Source organism: Anolis carolinensis, chromosome 2, assembly GCF_035594765.1.
Source record: "Anolis carolinensis isolate JA03-04 chromosome 2, rAnoCar3.1.pri, whole genome shotgun sequence".
NCBI classification, from domain to species: Eukaryota; Metazoa; Chordata; class Lepidosauria; order Squamata; family Dactyloidae; genus Anolis; species Anolis carolinensis.
The window spans coordinates 297,878,220-297,892,552 of NC_085842.1; positions in this window are offsets into that span (position 1 = coordinate 297,878,220).

Sequence of the window (14,333 nt, forward strand, 5' to 3'; positions counted from 1 at the left end):
GTCCCCTTGAATAAGTGTCTCATTTGCTCACAACAACAGTTCCAAAATAACTTTGGACAATGTCATCTGCACGTTAGAGCACAAATTCAAAGCAGCTAATAACATTTGTTTTACATTTCGTTCAGTCCTAAAGTATGTGACACTAGAGCCAGGGGAAGAGGAAAAAGCTTCTAAATGCCCACTTCACAAGGATCTGAGAAGTTCCCTTCTGAGATTTTGTGGCTTTTGGAAAAACAGTATGAACCACCCCCACTTAGACTATGAAATGACATTGACAAAATACACATACACACAAATCCTGCAACTATTTTTCAATCAAGCATGCATAGTCCTAGATGTTTTTAAACATCACCACCACCCTCATCATCACCATCAGTTTGCAAGTGGTTGAACCCACAAGGGTTGAATGGAGAGTCTGAAGCCAGTACTCTAAGTGTTCTGCAATGGGACATAAGCAATGAGGTTACCTCGCCAACTAGTGGGACCTGCAAGACCACTTGATTTTGGGAGGCAAATTTATTTGCCAATGAAAATGACAGAAAGAAATGGATTTTGGATCAAGTGGCCTTACATTTGAAGCCACATTTGCTTGTTGGAATAACAAACTCCTGAGTCGTTGACAGGATAATCCCTTTATTAATGACTAAACAGCTTCAAAATAGTAAGTCATTTCACAGGATTCTTTGGCGGGATGTTATTATTAAACCAAAGGAACAAAGATGGGTATTTTTCTGGGAATATAGACTCTCTAACCGAAATTTTAAACCGAAAACATTTTTTCCATAGCCCAAGAAGCTGTATGCATAGGATAATGAATTGTGGCATCAGTATAGGAAGGCAGAATAATATAATCAGCACAGCATTTGTTGTAAGCTTGTTCTGACCCTGTCCTTCGTTACTCTGTCCCTGAATGTGCATCTAAGAGATTCTTTGCCAAGTTATGCATAAACTCCCATGACTCCTTTGCTTCCCCAAATTTCTAATTGTTAGAGTTAGCAACCTTTGCATGACTACATTAATTAAGCATTAATTTGCATGATCACAAATTTCCCGTTTATTTTTACCATACCCCCTCTCTGTTTGCATCACTCTAATCTACAGCCATTTTTGTTCGCTCTCTTCTCTGCTACATCATGTTTTGAATTGGGAACATTTGTAAGTAATACCTCTTTTTTTGTACAGGTTGAGCATCCCTTATTCAGAATTTCAAAGTTTAAAATCCTCCAAGATCAATTGTTCAGTTTGATGACTGAGACAGTGACACCTTTGCTTTCTAAATGTTCAATGTACACAGATTTTGTTTCATGCACACAATTATAAAAATACTGTGTATAAAATAAAGGATATGTGTGTATGAACTATACATTGATTTTCTGTTTAGACTTGGCTCCCATTTTGAAGCTATCTCATTATGTACATATATGCAAATAATATACATATTCCAAAATATGGGTTTGGGTGTATATGGAATTGGTTGGTATTCACTTTATGTCTTGTCAATTTGATTATTCTGTTTAAGAGATCTACTAGTATTTCTCAAATTTCCCAACACTAATTAGATATTGAAATGGGCTTACATTTTCCTAGCCATTGGGCAATGCAGTCTAGGTGATGCACAGTGGCTAGACTGCACTGCCCAATTGTTATGCTATCACTTAACATACATGTCAGCAGCATGCAGTTCGTCCCATAAATATATCCCTTAAACACCTCCATTATACCGTTAATCAAGCTGCCATGTCTGTGAAAAAAAGACCAGCTGGGAGGTGCAACAGCTGGAAGCAGTGGAGATAGAAGACTGTTTTGCATGAGGGAGGCAAACCAGCATTGAGGCAGCACTGTTGCCTTTGGGGAATGCCCCTATTGCAGGACTTTATGCCCATCCTGTCACCTATCTGCCACCTCCCCCAAAATAACCTAATCTTGGTATTGAGGGGTAAAACCCATTAATACCTTCCAATTCCACCATATTGCTGTCACCTACCTTGTGCGATGGGGCCATTCCATATCTGTGCTGGAATGCTGGCACTGAAGTGACATCAGAGGCATGCTTCTCTTCTGCTCCCACTATGTCTCTCATTGTCCTCACTGTTTCAGGGTGTGTGGGTTTTTTTTTTTTTTTTGCTTTACAGTAAAAAAATTTATTACCTACTGCTGGAATTGCTTTAAAATAATAATAATCAAAATATTTGAGTAGTGAAAGTGCAGAAAGGTGGGATTATGATGCATTGATGTTCCTCTAAACCAGTGCTTATTAAACTGTGGATCCTGACCACAAACGGGATCCCTTTAGCTCAATGTTGTGGTCACAAAAATGTGGCAACTGTAAAACATTTCTGAATGTCACCCATTTACACAAATCTGTTAGCAACAACGTGCAGAATTTACCGTGGACTCTGCAGAAAATGCTTCAGCTGTACTCCACAAAAAGGAAAACCAGCCTGTTTAGTAAGCCTTGAAAATGCTGATATATTTTCAGTAAATATTTGATTTTATACCTATTTTATATACTGTATTTACTTGAATCTAACGCTCACCTTTTTAGGCTAAATCACCTTACCAAAATTAGGGTGCGCATTTGATTCGCGTCTTACAGTCATCTTAGTGCTGAGCCAGAGCCAAAAGAGAAGCTGCTTCAAAAGTCCCTGCAACTCCTATTTGAGGGATATCATCTATAAATGAATTGCCATAGATCAAAGCTATGTATGTAATCCTGGGATTTGTACTTTGGTGAGGCATCCAGACTTTTTGCCAGAGCAGACTCAAGGCCTTGTAAAACAACAGCCCCCATGACTCCTTAGCATTGAACCAAGGCAGTTAAAGTGGGTTCATTCTACAGCATAGATGCAGCCCAAGGTTTTATTTTCCTTTGCTAGAAGCTTTGGTGCGCTAACACTGTTTTTAAAGAAGGAATTCCAAGCAGGCAGAATTACAAAGAGTGCACCTTTTGCTGCTGCACATTACATTCATCAACAAATCCTTATTTGGTGTCAAGGTCTTTAAAATTGAGGTGTGCGTTAGATTTGATGGCACATTAGAATTGAGTACATACAGGTATCTATATACCTGGGCTTGTAAATATTCTTGAGGAGAAAGGGGTTGCAAGTTGAAAAAGGTTAAGAAGCTCCAGCTCTAGATCAACTTAACTGATAAGAAGACAAAATGCAGGCCTGTCCCTCTAATGTTGTCATTTCCTCATTTTTAACATGTTGGCTTGATTATCTCATCCCACGTATTCTGGGCTCCATTTCCTTGCATTTCAGAAACGGACACCCACGGGACATGAAGTAAGTGCACTTCCGGTGAGAACTCCATTTCTGCAGCGCATGGAAATAAGCCCAGAATGCATTTTCTGGAGTAGGGTGCTACCTGATTCCAAATGACTTAAGATGGGGGAAAGATGGGGAAAGGACATGGGATGGCTGGCCATATCCCAGAAGACGGACCTCGACAGTAGAGAATGAAGTAAGAGGGTTCCCTTTGTTTTTTCCTGCTTTCTTCCTGTTCATGGGATGAGGTCCTAAGCCAATGGCACTCCAAAAGTTTGCATAATGTATTTTGTCCTCTATAAAGGTATTGGGTTTTATTGTATTTTGTTGCAAGGCCATGAATTTTTCTATTTGTAGTCTCACATATTGTTAAATGTGACCATTCATTGGTCCATTTGGTATACAGATATCTTAAATGGCCATTGGTGCCATTAATCACTCCAGCCAAAGAACTAAACAACTATTTTGCACAGTGGTTGTACACATAGGATTTTGCAGAATAGTCACAAAGATCTGATGGATACTAAATCAGTTTTCATTTATTATGATAAATTACTGAAACTCAAGTTTCTTTGTTTGACGAGATGGATTCAACATCCAGTGATCAGATATAAATGTGAAATTCAATCAGAGATAGGTGTCTTTATTTCAATGGCAAGTTGATGCAATTAAATCAAGTAATAAGATGTGAGTTGGTGCCCTCAAGTGGAGATGACTGTCCTCACATACAGGAAAGGGGAAACTAGACATTAAAGATTTTACTGCAAACAAGTTTCATGCATGTTTCATGCATGAAATTATTTTAAAATATTGTATAATGTTATCTTTAGACTATGTATATAAAGTGCATATGAAACAAATGAATTTTATTTTTAGACTTAGGTCCCATTGCCAAAGTATCTCGTTATGTGTGTCTACAAATACAAGTTTTCCAAAATTTGGGAAAAAAATCCAAAATCCAAAACACTTCTGATCCCAAGCATTTCAGATAAAGGAATCCCATAATAATTGTGTGCATAAACAAAATATACATTGCTTCATCAGAAATACACTGAAAAATGCATTGAACTATCAGAAAGCAAAGATGCTGCAATTTCAATCACTCATGAAGACAATTTCAGACTTTAAACTATTTCGGATTTAGTATTTCTGGATAAGGAATGTTCAGCCTGTATAAACAAAATGACACATACAGCTTGGGTACAACAGTCAGAAAGGTTGCCGAGGCTCCAGATGTTGGAGGCTGTTGGTCATGGAGCTATTAAATAGGACTCAACCAGTTGAAGATCAAACTAGATACCAAAAATGGAATCAGAGATGTCCAAAGCAAAAGCAGATGACTCAGATCATAAACACAATTTGGAAGGATTGTGTTTTTTTGTCATGTTTTAGTTGGAAAATATTTCAGGACATTAAGACCAGTTGAAGAAAACATTTAAGAGCAGAGATTTTAAGCAAGCAGAGCAAAATTCCAGAAACTTCCTGAACATGTATAGTCCACCTGTAACTGTTGCATTTTGCCTTCTAGAAGATAGCAGCTAAATCACTCCAAGGTAGAATTTACTTGAGAGATTCAGTTCAATTTGCTTTTTAGCTCAAGTATAAAGCACATTCATAAGGTTTAGTCTCAGGTAAGTAAACCTAACATTGTAGCTCTCATAAGTCAAATATTAACAAGTGCTGACATCCATATTGTATGTAAGAAATAATCTTTTTGTCTTAAAAAAAAGAACAAGTAGTTGCTTCTACATGTAGGGTGCAGTTCAAGATATTTCACTGGCCACTTACGATATATATAAGTAACTAAATCAAATTATCTTGGCACGAGATACAAAACTCCATGCTTTCAATCATTGGAAATAATAATAATAATAATAATAATAATAATAATAATAATAATAATAATAATAATACAGTAGAGTCTCACTTATCTAACCTTCGCTTATCCAGTGTTCTGTATTATCCAGTGCAGTCTGCCTTTTAGTAGTCAATGTTTTTATAGTCAATGTTTTCAATACATTGCAATGTTTTGGTGCTAAATTTGTAAATACAGTAATTACTACATAATGTTACCGTGTACTGAACTGCTTTTTCTGTCAATTTGTTGTAAAACATGGTTTTGGTGCTTAATTTGTAAAATCATAATGTAATTTGACGTTTAATAGGCTTTTCCTTAATTCCTCCTTATTATCCAACATTTTCTAGCCTAGCCAATGTTCTGCCAGCCCGTTTATGTTGGATAAGCAAGACTCTACTGTAATATACTTTATTTATATTCTGCTCTATCTCCCCAAGGGGACTCAGAGTAGGTAACAGGTACATATATGGCAAACATTCAATGCCGTTATACAATTGACAAAGACAAACAGTACAATCAACATTAGGCAGATTCCAACGCTTCTGGGCTTCAGGAAAGCCTTAAAGACATGGTTGTGTACGCAAGCGTTTAATGAATGACAGCATCTATGTCACATGGTTTGGACTAAGATTTATGTATGAGGATTTTAGATGAATGGATTTTAACCTGTATATGTTTTTAAAATTTTGTATTATATGTTTTACTATGTTATGTTATGTATTTATATGAACTGTTGTGTCAGGCATTGAATATTTGCCTATTTTGTAAGTCGCCTTAAGTCCCCCCGAATGAGAAAGGCGGGGTAGAAATGATGTAAATAAATAAATAAATAAACAAACAGAGGCAAGTAACATACATTCAAAGTGATAACAAACCATTTCCTACCCTTTCGTGACCCTTTCAAATCTGCAACCCAGGATGGCTACCTCACATTGCCTAGACTAGTACTGTTTTAAGTTTTAGAATTACATTGGCCAGGCTGGCTAGAAGACTCTGTAAGCTGAAGTTCAAAACACTACTTCTGCCAAGCTCTTCTCTAAATCTGCAGCCTTTAAATCTAAACACAAGATATAAACCAGATAAATAATATGGTTGGTACTTCTGCTTTAGACACAAGTGGGTAACCATGGTGGAGGCAGACCACATTTCTACATTTTTAGATGAAAATATGTGGAAATTACACCTGTATATCATATCCCTGGTTCATCTCCAGAGGACTGTTTTAAGCAGGTTTGAGGACATATTGGAGTGCTGACAGAATGTTTCTATTACCGATGGTGTACAAGAGTCTCCATCTCTGGAGGTCTTTAAATAGAGGCTGGATGGCCATCTGTCATGAGTACTTTGTGTACTCCTGTACTGCAGGAGGCTGTATTGGATGACTTTTGAGGTCTCTTCCATCTCTACGATGCTACAAAGGTTTTTTTGGGGGGGGGCTATGATTCTATGATGCTATGAAGGTCTTTTTGGGGGGGGGCACACAAAGATTTGAGAATGCATGTTGTGATGGGTTTCATTCCTTTAGCTACTGAAGGATTCATTGGAAGTGAACCTGTTCTGCCTCAACGTTATCTTAACTACTTGGAAGGTGAACTGTCTGTGCAGGGAACAGATCAGAGACTAACTATATAATTGAATCAAACAAGAATTTATTAACTGACAAGAATTTTAGACTTTCTCTCCTCCTGAGTCTCACTACAAAGTTTTTATGAGGAGAGGTAAAGTCTTTGCGAGATAGACACAGTTCTGGCAGAACTGAGGCTGTTGAATTTTTGTTTCTTCTTCTTATCTCTTTCTTGAATGGTGTTCAACTGTCTCTAAGATGGTATCAATATTTGACTGGACTTGAATACAGGTCCAACTGGACTTGAATACAAGTCTGGCTGGACATGCTATTTTGTAGACCTTCCGGCCTTCCTCTCTCTTCACCTTCCAGTCACGAAAAGGCTCACTCTTCCAAGAAAGAATTCTTAAAGAGGCAGGGCGATGGAGTCTTCAAATGCAAAGAGGCTGTCTAGACGAACCCCCCTGAAATTGTACATAAAATATCAATCCCTCTAGCTAAAAAAGACTTAAATAGGAATAAACAGTAAGAGTCTTCATGCAGCATGACAGCACCTATTATCCTTCCATTTCTAAATTACAGCTTTTAAGGCCTTTTTGTTTTAATTACAGTAGAGTCTCACTTATCCAACATAAATGGGCTGACGGAATGTTGGATAAGCGAATCTGTTGGATAATAAGGAGAGATTAAGGAAAAACCTATTAAACATCAAATTAGGTTATGATTTTACAAATTAAGCACCAGAACATCATGTTATACAACAAGTTTTATAGAAAAAGTAGTTCAATACGCAGTAATGCTATGTAGTAATTACTGTATTTACGAATTTAGCACCAAAATATCATGATATATTGTAAACATTGACTCCAAAAATGCGTAGGATAATCCAGAACATTGGATAAGCGAGTGTTGGATAAGTGAGACTCTACTGTAATACAGGTTTCACACTAATGCATCCCAAAAATGGATGCAACCCTTTCTGAAATAAAAGCAATCTTATTTAGGCTGCTGGTGGGAGGACCTGGCTGTAATGCAAGGTACTCACTGAGAAAGCCAGAAGGATTTTGGATTATGTGCATGTATTTGTGTGAGAAACTTTGGCAGAAAAGCCCCTTTAAACCTGGGTGATCTATTAGTTTAGGGTGCTAAAGATTAGTTCCAGACGTGGTTATTATACTAGACTATTCCTTCAAATAGTAAATATTGCACCATCTGTTTGCTAAAGGATGAATCAAAGGGGGACATGGCAATGGGTCAAATGACTATACATAGCTCTTTTACACATAAAAACACTGAGGTCATAACACCTTGGTTCAATTCATTTGTTGCTGCAAACTGTAGAGATGTTAACTAACTTTTGCAGAATCAACACAGTTTGACACCACCTTAACTGTCATGGCTCAATACAACAGAATCCTGAGATCTGCACCTTGGTGAGGCACCAGCACTCTTTCACAGAGAAGGCTCAAAACTTTGCAAAAGCAAAAATCCCATGGCAGTTAAAGTTATGTCAAACTGCATTGATTCTACAGTGTAGATACACTCCTGGACAGCTTTATCAGAAAACCTAATGGAAGGTAATGTCATGATTCCTGATGGCTATATACCAATATTTCTTCCATGATCAGAAATTGTACATGGGCCTTTTGTACTGAAGAGAGGGAGAATCATCTCCATGCTGATTCCAGTTAACACAGCCTTAAACTGCCTTTAAAAAATTGCCGGTTGTTTCAAATTTCCCCTAAGAATCCAAAGCAAACTGTGACTTTGGATTGATGTAAACAGTATTGCTACCTGTTTGGGAGGTCACTGCAGCTGCTTACACTGCCATCCCACATTCCCTGGGCTCAGGCAACCTGGAGACAGGGGGTGATACCTACCTTATCCTGTAGATCATCATTACTTTTCCTGGCCCATGTAGATGCACCCCTGTCTCTCAATACCAGTTACTGAGGAAAATACTCAGAAGGATGTGCTCTAAACTGTTACCATGAATATGACCTCACCTTTATTTTAAGCAAGTGGAACAGACAAAAGCTAAAATGCTTTGCTAATTTGTTCATTTATTAAGAATTATTTGTTAATCGCTTGAATAAGTCTTAATATGCTTTTGACTTTTATAAGAAAATACATCTTTTGAAACAAACATATCTCCTAAATTCCTAGGTCAAAACTTTATGTTCCAGGATAACAATGTTCTTATTATCATACCTTGAACATTTTGTTCACTCACACTAAAAATTATATTCATTTGCTTTTGCTGAAGGCTAGAAGGGAAAGCCAAGCAGAAATGAAACAGCGGCCTCATAAAAGTTTGTGAGACAGCAATTCCAATGGAATAATTGCCAACACAACCCCTAGGGCCTCAAACACCTTTCTAATATATTGCTCATGGGAAGTGAATCACTGGTAAAAATAAAAATCAGCCACAATAAAAATCTCTAGCATATTGTTATATTGGGCTTCCCAGCACATCCTGTCTGATGCTTGCTTTAAACCTTCACCATACACTGAAATAAAGTCAGTTAGTGAGTTTTGCTTGCATAGCATTGGAACCGCTTGGAATAGGCTCAGAGGACTAGGGGGTCCATTAACACTCCACAATTATGCTTTTTTAACTATAGAGGGGCTTTTAGAATTCTCAGCTAGAAAGTCTTGTTACTACACTAAACTACAAATCCTACCAAGGATTCTATAGAATAGAACCATGGAAGTTGAAGTGGGCTCATAGTACTTTAATTGTACAGAGTGAAGTAGCATCAGAACAGGTGATGCTTCCCTAGACCCCCATACCTAGAATAAACCTGGGTTTCCAGGTTTATTCCAGATTAACCCACGTTAGCCTGGAACATCATTTGGACACCCCAAGCTAATACACCCCTTGCACTGCATCAAAGAGCAGTGTAGATGTGGTCATAGTTGATGGACTTCACCATATCTAGTGGTATTTCCATAATATAGCTATGAGTTATATGAAAAAGCATGGTCCCTTGTCTATTCTTAATTTAATTCAAAATAATATGATCCCAGATTCTTTTGTTAGGACAGAGGGAGGAAAACTGTTTCTCTGCTTTCTCAATGTTGAGCATTATTTTTTAATTTTCTAGGATATCTTTACTTAATTCCCTTTTCCTCGCAATTCTAAAGCCCCTGGTCGAGTAGCTTTTCTTCTGAAGGGAGGTTTTCTGGTCCCCTGAACATTTTGCCAGCTCTACAATATCTTTTCTGAGGTGTGACAATGCAAATTCTACACAGCATTCCAAATGTGGATTCACCACTATTTTGTACAAAACTATTGTAATAATCGGGATTTTAATTTTCAGTTCTTTTGACTGAGGAATATCAATTCCATGTAATACTCAGGCAAAAAATTATAAAGGTGAAGACATCCTAGATTTGTACTGAAACAAGAATCCCAGGAAGTTAAGCTTTCCTTTAAACCTCTGTCTCCTAAGCTGGCATGGCTGGAATTATTTTCTATATACAAGTGGAAACTTCCATATATACTTGTATGTAAGTCAATCTCATGCATACAGTAAGTCAAGGGTAGGTTTGGGGGACATTAAGCCTATTTGATCAATGAAAAAAAAGTTTCAATTTGATCAATGAAAAAAAATGGTTGATTTCCTGATAAAAGAAAACTAGATATAGACAGAACATGGGGAAGTAATGTGTTAATGACTTGCTTGACATTTAGTTTAGAGATAAACAGTATACTGGCCTCAGTAATTTGGCTGAGTGAAAAGTCACTCTGACACGTGTGCAATGGACACGACTCTAACTTTTAGATAAACTGCATGTGTGAGCTAAGAGCTCAGAGCTCTCATCCTGACCAGCAAACTGCCTGTCAAGATGCAAGGAGTTGTTGTTTTTGTGTGCCTTTGAGTTGTTTCTGATTTATGGAGATCCTAAGACAAATGTATCACTGGGTTTTCCTGGCAACCTGCATAGGGTGTGCTTTTCAGTTGAATTGTCACTTACCATTTTGTGTTCTCAATGCTTATACTTGATGAATTGCCAATTTTAGAATTGCTTTTGCTCTTCTTTGTTTAGCATCAGCTTGATAATACAGATGTTGGCAGGCAGATGTGTTTAGATTTCTGCACATGTAACTCTGATTAAAGACACAGAGTAAGTATGCCAAGACAGTTATTTCCCTGGTCAGTTAGTGACCATAGGAGGGTTTCTCACTTGTGCTTTGCCAACCAATGGTTGTTTTGCCACCAAATATCTTCCGCTTTAATATCATATGTACAGATCCAAGATTATGCAGGCCAAAGAAACAGCTAAAAGAAAGGGTTATTCATGGCTACAAGTGGCTAATGTTATTTACCCACACATGATGTCTTGAGCAGAGTTCAATTTGTAACAGCAGTTAATCATCCATGTCTTACTCAAATAGGGAGATCACGCTTGACTGCCACAAAATTAACCTCTTCAGATTCTCAGTCTGCGAGATCAAAACACAAAACAATAAAGTTCTAATTCTAGAGTCTCAAAAGTTAATATAACCTGAGGGAGTTGGACAGAGATCACACAGTTTTAACAGAGCATGATTGTCCTGACAAAGCTTTCTGGATTGTGTTAAAAACAAAACAAAACAAAACAAAAACTTTGAGAAAGCCTGATCTTGGTTTTGTCAAAATGTTTTCTCATTTGATAGAATTACAGTGTAATCCTGTTTGTATTTACTCAGTGTTCCCTTGAGTTCAACAGCGCTTGCTGCCAATTGGTTGTGTATAGGATTGCAGCCGAAGAGAGAAATGCTATATTAATTTTAGTCAAAGTCATGGTTTTTTGTGAAGACACCTCAGAGCTATGTGTGTTTATCTCTGCACATACGGACATTTCTCGGATGCTAGTAAGAGTTGCCTGTTCTGAGCCCTCCATCTCTTTTTCAAGAACCCCAAAATAAGATAGACAGACTTGGAGACAGCAGTTTTTCGTTATCTTAGGATGCAATTCATCTGGGTTTGTAGACATGAATTAATGCTGAATGGTTTGGTGGTTCGATCAGGATATTGGAGACCTGGGTGTGGACCCATCTCAGCCACAACAGCCCAGTGGACAAGTCATACTCTCCTAACCTCAGAGGAAGGCAGTGGTAAATCTCCACTGAACAATTCACCTTAAGGTTGCCATATGTCGGAAACAACTTGAAGGAACACAACAATAGCATTAGGTTATTAGCCAACAAACCTTTTTTGTTTGACTTCATTATGCCAGGTTGAGTACATTTTCCTTGTGCAGGATGTCCAATGTGAAAGAGATACTGCAGTTCCTCTATCTCATTGCTGCTTGCTAACTTTCTTGCAATTTCATACAGTGGATCTGCCATTGATTGATAGATTGAATTGGATTTGTATGACTGATATTTCACTTTCTTCTTGAATGAGTCTCAAAGCAGCATGCAATAAAATTGGAACATCTAAAATAATATGGAGTACAAATATTTTGAAACATTAAATCATACACTCAAGGCACTATTCTTAAGACATTAACATTAAAACAATGTAAACACATTTACATATTACAGGTTAAAAACAGCACTCCTAATTGACCATTCTACCCTGGCCATTTGTTAAATAGGAAAGGCTTTGTTCTCTGGAAAAAGACAGCAAAGTGGGGCAGATCAAATCTCCTTCAAAAAGCAGTTCCAAAGCTTAGGAGCCACAACTGAGAAGGCTTTTTCGCCATGTCCGCACTAGATCAGGAAGGCTGGATGGAAAGGAAATCCTGTTCCAGGGATCATAACACTCAGGTAGATTCACTGGGAGAGGTAAGCTGTCAGAAAGTCTGGACCTAAGTTGTATAAGGCTTTACTGATCGAAACCAGAAATGAGCTGGCAGTCAGTGAAACTATTTCTGCAGTATTTTTGTATGTGCACTGTAGTGTTTTGACTTGTTGATATTTCTGAACAATTTCCAAATGCAGCTGCATATAGAGTGTATTACAGTAATCCAATTGGGATGTCCTCAAGGAATATATTACTTGCCATGGCCATATTTGGCTTCTCAAGAAATGGGAGCAGCTAGTGCACCAGTTTTAAATGCAAATGAGTACCTGGCTGCTAATGAAATTTGGTCATCCAGCTACAGGGATAGGTTCAAGAATATGCCCAGGCTACGAACATGACTTTCTTTCTTTTGCTCTAAACATAGACGCAGAATCTGTTTTAATTTAATTTTATTTTTTAAAATTGTATGCCTTAGCAAACCCTGAGCTTAACTTTGGTTTAATATTTTCAGTCATCCATCATGATGTGCTCATTTTCAATTTCCCATTCATATCACCTTCTAAATCTGACCTCATCAGAAAGTTCCTGATATAGCCACTTCAGATGCAGCTCATTCTTCTACTCCCTCATTGGAATTCTTTGTGACTATGTGATCAGTTTCTTGCTAAAACACAACAGCACGTTCTGAGGAGCTTGCCCACCATTTTGCAGATAAGATCGCCCGTATTCTCTCTGACTTAGATGCCGCAGTTGATTCAGTGGCAGTGGATGTAACCTTGGCTCCTGCTTGTCCAGTATTGATGGATACTTTTCAATTTCAAGGGTTCCTGGATGAAGCAGACCAATGATGGTTACAAAAATGGGTATGATCATGCCCCAAATCCAGAGGGTCTATGGCAGTGGTTCTCAACCCATGGGTCCCCAGATGCTTTGGCCTTCAACTCCCAGAAATCCTAACAGCTGGCAAACTGGCTGGGATTTCTGGGAGTTGTAGGCCAAAAACCCGGGGACTCACAGGTTGAGAACCACTGGCCTATGCTTCCCTCAGCTTTTCATCTGAACACTTTCATATGCTCTTTTCATTCCTTTACTGCAAACCCGTTATATAAACAATCAAAATGTGGACAGTACATAAAATGTCAGTCACAAATGAGGCTTGCACAAGAAATCAATATAACAGTAAATGTCAAAGTTGGTCTACTACCTTCATTGTTAAAGCATTGACAAGGGGCAGATGAATAAAAGGAATAGACAAGGCTATATTCTGAGAGAAACGTAAGCAATTTAATAACAATAATAATAATAATAATAAAAACTTTATTTATACCCCGCCACCATCTCCCCAATGGGGACTTGGGGCGGCTTACATGGGGCCATGCCCAGAACAATACAATACAATGTAACAAAATATTAAAAAACCACATCATAACACAATTAAACAATACAATAGATAATAATATACATTAGAACGCAAAATCAGGTAAGCATAAAAACAAGGGCGGGCCACATGAACACTGAGTTAAAACTTGGGGTGAGAAAGGAATAAGAATAAAAACCATAATAAAAACAGGGTCATAAGATAGTGGTACAGTCTAGAGGATAGATATTGGAGGGGAGCAACAGAAAAGAAGTATATAGTAGTTAGTGTTGAAGTGGGAATGATTGTATATAGAGTTGTTTAAATGTAATTGAGTTATAGTGTTGCAATGTGAGCTGGAGATTGCATCATGCACTGTCTGCTGTCCACTATGCGAGTGTGTAAAGAGTTAACTGTGTATTGCATCAGACAGCAGAGGTGGTTATAAATAGCTCCTTGTGTTATCTCTCTGCCCTCTGCTCTCTGCACTCTGTATATGTCGTCTTGAGAGTTATCCGTTTGTTAGTAAATCTTTTGTAGATAGCCA